At 40.9% G+C, this 7,500-nt stretch overlaps 1 protein-coding gene and 1 long non-coding RNA gene across 2 annotated transcripts in view; one reads left to right on the top strand and one right to left on the bottom strand.

The window, feature by feature from the left end:
- LOC138978812 (uncharacterized) overlaps positions 1-7,500 on the bottom strand; it is a 155,851-nt gene that overhangs the window by 13,329 nt on the left and 135,022 nt on the right. The window lies entirely within an intron of this gene.
- LOC138978811 (neprilysin-like) overlaps positions 978-7,500 on the top strand; it is a 73,198-nt gene continuing 66,675 nt past the window's right edge. Inside the window, exon 1 of the mRNA XM_070351595.1 lies at positions 978-1,312. The gene's annotated coding sequence lies outside the window, so the exon portion shown is untranslated. The remainder of the gene's footprint in view (positions 1,313-7,500) is intronic.

The following is a 7,500-nucleotide window of genomic DNA, read 5'->3' as shown; positions in this document are numbered from 1 at the left end:
CAGAATGAAACTGAACGCACTGTATTTTTTCACAATGACCGTAGTCCGCCGCTAGTGCAAAAGGCAGTGAAAGTGACCAGCCTGTTTAGCGCGGTAGCGGTTGCACTGTGCTGCATAGCACGCTTTACTGTACCTCTCTTCGTTTTAACTTTCTGAGCGTGTTTTTAATCCAAACATATCATATCTATATGTTTTTGGAATCAGGAACCGACAAGGAATATAAGATGAAATTGTTTTTAAAACGATTTCGGAAATTTAATTTTAATCATAATTTTTATATTTTTAATTTTCAGAGCTTGTTTTTAATCCGAATATAACATACTTATATGTTTTTGGAATCAGAACATAATAAAAAATAAAATAAAAGTAATTTTGGATCATTTTATATAAAAAAAAATTTTAATTACAATTTTCAGATTTTTAATGACCAAAGTCATCAATTAATTTTTAAGTCTCCATGCTGAAATGCAATACCGAAGTCGGGCCTTCGTCGAAGATTGCTTGGCCAAAATTTCAATCAATTTGATTGAAAAATGAAGGTGTGACAGTGCCGCCTCAACTTTTACAAAAAGCCGGATATGACGTCATAAAAGACATTTATCGGAAAAAAGAAAAAAACGTCTGGGGATATCATACCCAGGAACTCTCATGTAAAATTTCATAAAGATCGGTCCAGTAGTTTACTCTGAATCGCTCTACACACACACACGCACAGACAGATAGACAGACAGACAGACAGACACACACACACACACACACACACACACACACACACACACGCACACACACATACACCACGACCCTCGTCTCGATTCCCCCTCTATGTTAAAACAATTAGTCAAAACTTGACTAGATGTAAAAACACACGAAGAGAACACAGAGAGAGGCTTGGTTTCAAGCAGAGACGCAGAGTATTGGGGAGAAAACAGCAATACAAAAGAGCCCAACCTCCTCAAAGCTCAATTCTTCACAGCCAAGTTAGCACCGCTCACGGCTGCGCGCGTCGGGGTGAATAGCGCACTTGTCTGAAGGCATGGAATTGAAAAAGGGAGGCAGGGAAGAACAAGAAGACAAGCAGTCAAGTGCGTATGACGGATGAAGAATCAAAATAACCTGTGGGGGATATGAGACCTCTGCGTGCCACGAAATCTCTCACATCACAAAGAAATGAACTGGACTTGCGGCTGGAGCCTGTCTGTTTTGAAGCTTCTGAGCAGGAGAGCTTTATTAGTTTTTTGTGTCATGCACTGAAGACTGTTTTTAAGTGCCAAGTGGTTGCAGCTCGATTTCTTTCTTCAACTGCGCGCGAAAAGTGAGATAGTATGACAGGCAGGAATGTGATGGTGTTTTCTGAGGGAAGTGTTGTTTTGTCCGGAAGGATTTGGAAGCTTTTATGGCTGGATTTTATTCAGTTGTCAAAATGAGAGGAAAATGTATAAGCTAGGAATGTACGACTATTTTTACTTACGTATAAGAGACAAGATTGCGTTGTGTAACAGAACCAATTGAAAGATATGAAAAGCAGGAATGTGCTAGTGTTTTATGACGGAGTGTTTTTATGTCCTGAAGGTTTTGGAAGCTGTTGTGGCTGAATTAAATTCAGTTGTCGAAGTGAGAGGAAAATGTGGAAGCTAGGAGTGTACTACTGTTTTTATTAACGTAGCCCATACGGGACTTTGTCTTCAAGATTGCGTTGTGTAACTGAACAAGTTCAAAGATATAAAAGGCAGGAATTCACTGGTGTTTTCTGACGGAGTGTTTTTGTTGTCCTGACGGCCGTTTTGGAAGCTTTTGTGGCCGCTGGATTTAATTCTCTGCTTTTATTTACGTAACTAGGTGAACAAAGATCAATAGAAAACATAAATCTGTGTGTTATTAATGGATTTGGTCAAAGATTGCAAGTCTATGAAATTAAAGGTAGATGGTCCACAAATGCTTTGCATTAGGAGATGAATCAAAGCTAAAAAAAAAGTTTTGTAAAGAACTTAAAAGAAATCATACATGTTTTTGTTATGAACATATTTGGTAAAAGAGTTCAAGTCTATCGAATAACAATAACATGTTACATAGACACCTTATACTGGGTGATGATGTATTATCTAAAACACAACGTAAACGAAGAGAGATACAAGACATACACGGTTTGATTCGTATTGATAAAGCGTTAGGTAAAAGAGTTCAAGTGCATCGAATGACAATAACATGTTCTATAAACGCTTTAAGAAGATGATGCAATGCTAAAATACAAGTAAGTTCAAGTTGTATTAGTCCATAACCCATGGGGGCATTTTGAACAATAGATACAATCAATACAATCATAATATATGCTAATATAGTAAATAATTGGAGGGGAAAAAAATATTAAAAAAATATGAAAAGCTGTTACAAATTCTATTAATAAAGTCCAAAATATTCTTTAGCAAATTCTTTTTCTTAGTAGCAAACAACTTTTTTAAATTTGGGTGCATTAGGTTTTTTCCAATAGTAAGGTGGTAACAACTCAGCTCTTTCTTCTTTGAAAAAAATCACAGACAAATAACTAATGAAATTCATCACCTATGTCTTGGCGGGGACGTAGCTCAGTTGGTAGCGCGCTGGCTTTGTAGCCAGTTGGTCGCTATCAGCGTGGGTTCGATCCCCACGTTCGGTGAGAGATTTATTTCTCGGAGTCAACTTTGTGCAGACTCTCTTCGGTGTCCGAACACCCCCGTGTGCACACATGCGCACGAAAAAGATCCCACGTTCACAGCGAAAGTCTCAGGGCTTGGAAAACACGAAGACACGCATGCATCATCTCTCGTCTCTGATTATCATGATCGTATTTCGATACTTTGACGAGACAAACCCAATGCTGGTGTGTCGAAGAAGACAGCCACAGAGGGCTTGTTCGAATCAAAGTATCACACCATATCTTCAGCGTATTACCAATACCTGTCCCAATATAGTCCAGTTGGTCTAAGAGGACGTTAAACCCTAATAGTAGTAGTAGTAGTACATTTGGTGCAAATTCTTTCTGACCTCGGGATATTAAGATATTAAGATATTAAGATACAAGGTGAAGGAAGAACGATAGAGAACATGACAGCTATATATTGTATTGATAAAGGGTAAGGTAAGAGGCTGCAAGTCTATCGAATTACAATAATACGTTACAGATACGCATCAATTAGGAGATAATGTTATGCCAGGGAGAAAGGAAAACTTTATAATGTAAGAGGATTACAGTGAGAAGACGACAAGTATCCTTAGCGGATTATGACTTTATTCAGTTATTCTGCAGAAAAAACAGAAATGCTGGAGAAAAACTGTTTGTTTCTGCAGCATTTCTGCATAATGTCATCTTTCGCGAGAGCAACGTTTTTTTCTGCAGTCAAATTGAAATCAAGAATGCTGCAGTAAAACGGGGATGTTGTTTTACTGGAGAAAAACTGTTTACACTTTTTCTTCAGCATTTTGGTATTATTCAGTTATTCTGCAGAAAAACAGAAATGCTGGAGAAAAACTGTCTTTTCTGCAGCATTTCTGCATAATGTCATCTTTCGCCGAAGCAACGGGTTTTTCTGGAGCAAAACATTTTACTGCAGTAAAATTGAAATCAAGAATGCTGCAGTAAAACGGTGCTGTTGTTTTACTGCAGAAAACCTGTTTACACTTTTTCTGCAGCATTTTGTACTGGCTCATTATAATGTTGGAGCACGCGAGCCCCCCTCTGTCGAGAGATGGACTCATCCAGAATTACCAATAGTTGTGCGTGACACGAATGTATTTTGTCTGTCTGACTTCCTTTCCGCCGGAAGTTCAAAGTTTCAAATTAAAACTGATTGGTACACTGCGGAACAAACTATTATACTATCCCAGGGGGCGACGAATACAAACGCTACTTTACAAGGTCGTTCGTTTTTCTCCAGAAAAACTGTCACAGACTATTCTGAAGAAATAGTTAATCGCAATAATGCTGCAGAAAACCAAGTAAACATTATGCTTTTGAAAAACTGTTTTACTGCAGTAAAAAACGTTGCTTTGGCGAAAGATGACATTATGCAGAAATGCTGCAGAAAAGACAGTTTTTCTCCAGCATTTCGGTTTTTCTCCAGAATAACTGAATAATGTCATAATCCGCCAAGAGCCAGTACAAAATGCTGCAGAAAAAAATGTAAACAGGTTTTCTGCAGTAAAACAACAGCACCGTTTTACTGCAGCATTCTTGATTTTAATTTTACTGCAGTAAAATGTTTTGCTGCAGAAAAAAACGCTGCTTCGGCAAAAGATTGTTTGTTTGTTTGTTTGTTTGTTTGCTTAACGCCCAGCCGACCACGAAGGGCCATATCAGGGCGGTGCTGCTTTGACATATAACGTGCGCCACACACAAGACAGAAGTCGCAGCACAGGCTTCATGTCTCACCCAGTCACATTATTCTGACACCGGACCAACCAGTCCTAGCACTAACCCCATAATGCCAGACGCCAGGCGGAGCAGCCACTAGATTGCCAATTTTAAAGTCTTAGGTATGACCCGGCCGGGGTTCGAACCCACGACCTCCCGATCACGGGGCGGACGCCTTACCACTAGGCCAACCGTGACGGTCCTCGGCAAAAGATGACATTATGCAGAAATGCTGCAGAAAAGAACGGGTTTTCTCCAGCATTTGTCTTTTCTGCAGAATAACTGAATAAAGTCATAATCCGCTAAGGATAGACAAGTCTATCGAATTACAGTGACTTTATATGCGTGGTGCCCCCGCGGTAACGGACATTACTGAACGGGTCTGCTTCTATCATGCCATCGGAATAAAAACAACAACAAGAAAGGTATTGTATTGAACGTTTCATTGTGATAAAACAAAACGTTACAGTCACTGATCTTCGACCCAGCGATCTTTGAAGTGAACAGACAGACAAACACTTATAATACAGAACATGTCTGAACAATTTGTCAGAGAAGTTTATTGTCTGTATTACAATGAAACGTTCCAATAACATAACTTTCTTGTTGTATGATTGTGCGTTTACCCCCCGCAGGTTAGGGGGAAGAATTTACCCGATGCTCGCCAGCATGTCGTAAGAGGCGACTAACGGATTCTGTGTCTCCTTTAACCCTTGTTAAGTGGTTCTTGTATAGAATATAGTCAACTAGAGGAATACCCGGCTTCGCCGGGGTGAATCGCGAGACAGAGACAGACAGCGTGGCGGTTCACCACAATCACCTTTGAAGGCGAAGTCCTGTCAAACGGGATTGAGAATTTTCGAGCTTATTTCTTAGCCCTATATTATCTGTTGTGGCTTCTCAAATGCCAGAACATACAGACAGACAAAAGCCGCTAGACCCCATCACAAACAGAACTCTATAATCCACAGGTGTTGCTTACACACACACACAAACACACACACACACACAGAAGCCGTATATATATATATGTATATCTATATCTATAAATATATAGAGATAGGTGACAGTGTATTTTTCGCGTGGCTATAAATTGATTCGACCTTTTCACTTTGACAGTAAGAACAACTTACGGGTGCAAGGGAAGCGTTCTGGACAGCGCAGTGACATTCTAAAAATAGTAACGTAGAAACGGGGATATGGATTGAAGCCACACGAAGGAAGGGAGATAAACGCAAAACACTGGAGAAGATAAGGAAGAGTTACTGGGAATGGTGAAATGAACAGAAAAACCAAAATCGGTTCAGCGCTGCGCGCTGAGAGCACGTGTTGAAATATCTCATCGATGATATTGTGTCCGGGGTGTAGCTGAATACGGTGTCCAAATTTGAAAAAGATCCACCGAGAACTTTGGCGTTGTGATGTGGTCTAGCGGCTTTGGTGTGTCGGTATGGGGGCCCGGGTAGCTGAGGTGGAACCAAAATCGGTTCAGCGCTGCGCGCTGAGAGCACGTGTTGAAATATCGACCAGGTTGTGTCCTGTCCCGGGTGTACCTGAATATGCCCACCAAATTTGAAGCAGATCCATCGAGAACTTTGGCCGTGCATCGCGCACACACACACACACACACACACACACACACACACACACACACACACACAGACACAAGTCGTATATATATATAGATGTTTGTAAAGATTTTAGTCAAGCAGTATGTAAGAAATGTTAAGTCCTTTGTACTGGAAACTTGCATTCTCCCAGTAAGGTCATATATTGTACTACGTTGCAAGCCCCTGGAGCAATTTTTTGATTAGTGCTTTTGTGAACAAGAAACAATTAACAAGTGGCTCTATCACATCCCCCCCCCCCCCCCCCCCTTTCCCCGTCGCGATATAACCTTGAACAGTTGAAAACGACGTTAAACAATAAAATAAAGAAAGAAAGAATTCTGCGTTTGGAACGTTGGCAGTCTATTTGGATTTGGATCTATGCCATCGAGTTTGTGCACGCCAAAACAAACGATAAGAAAGGGATCAAAATGAATACAAGAAGCAGACGGGCGCAGTGGCGAGGTGGTAAGACGTCGGCCTCCTAATCGGGAGGTCGTGAATTCGAATCCCGGTCGCTGCCGCCTGGTGGGTTAAGAGTGGAGATTTGTCCGATCTCCCAGGTCAACTTATGTGCAGACCTGCTAGTGACTTTAAACCCCCTTCGTGTGTACACGCAAGCACAAGACCAAGTGCGCACGGAAAAGATCCTGTAATCTATCTCAGAGTTCGGTGGGTTTTAGAAACCCGAAAATACCTAGCATGCCTCCCCCGAAATCGGCGTATGCTGTCTGAATGGCGGGGTAAAAACGGTCATTCACGTACAAATCCACTCGTGTTGAAAACATGAGTAAACGTGGGAGTCTAAGCCCATGAACGAAGAAGAAGAAGAAGAAGAAGAAGAAGAAGAAGAAGAAGAAGAAGAAGAAGAAGAAGAAGAAGAAGAAGAAGAAGAAGAAGAAGTAGAAGAAGAAGAAGAAGAAGAAGAAGAAGAAGAAGAAGAAGAAGAAGAAGAAGAAGAAGAAGAAGAAGAAGAAGAAGAAGAAGAAGAAGAAGAAGAAGAAGAAGAAGAAGAAGAAGAAGAAGAAGAAGAAGAAGAAGAAGAAGAAGAAGAAGGAGAAGGAGAAGGAGAAGGAGTATTTTCCCTGCAGATCGCATCTTTAAATTCGTGGTTGCATTCTCAAGGACCGTCGTGAGCCGTCTGTCGAATTCACAGAACGTACGCCCTCAGGCACTGTTCTGTTTCCGTGCAAAGCTGAAAAGGGAAATCACAAAATGCAAATGTCTCACGCGTCGACTTGGAAAGTGAAAAGCGAAAAAGTTAGGGTTTTTCCAAGTTGAAGGCAACACAATCCGCCCAAATCAAGCATTGACCGGGAAAGTTTTTTTTCTTAACCGATGGAATTGGCGCACGTTGTTTCAGATACTTTGATTAAAGCTGATAAAGAACGTACAATTTGTATTGATGTCCCCCGAAAGCGGCGTATGACTGCCTGAAGGGCTGGGTTAAAACGGTCATACACTTCAAAAACCCACTCGAGCAAAAACATGAGTGAACGTGGGAGTTTC

The sequence above is a fragment of the Littorina saxatilis genome, linkage group LG10 (genome assembly GCF_037325665.1).
Source record: "Littorina saxatilis isolate snail1 linkage group LG10, US_GU_Lsax_2.0, whole genome shotgun sequence".
NCBI lineage: Eukaryota > Metazoa > Mollusca > Gastropoda > Littorinimorpha > Littorinidae > Littorina > Littorina saxatilis.
The sequence above is the reverse complement of the archived record's forward strand: the minus strand, read 5'-3'. Positions and strand labels throughout refer to the sequence as shown.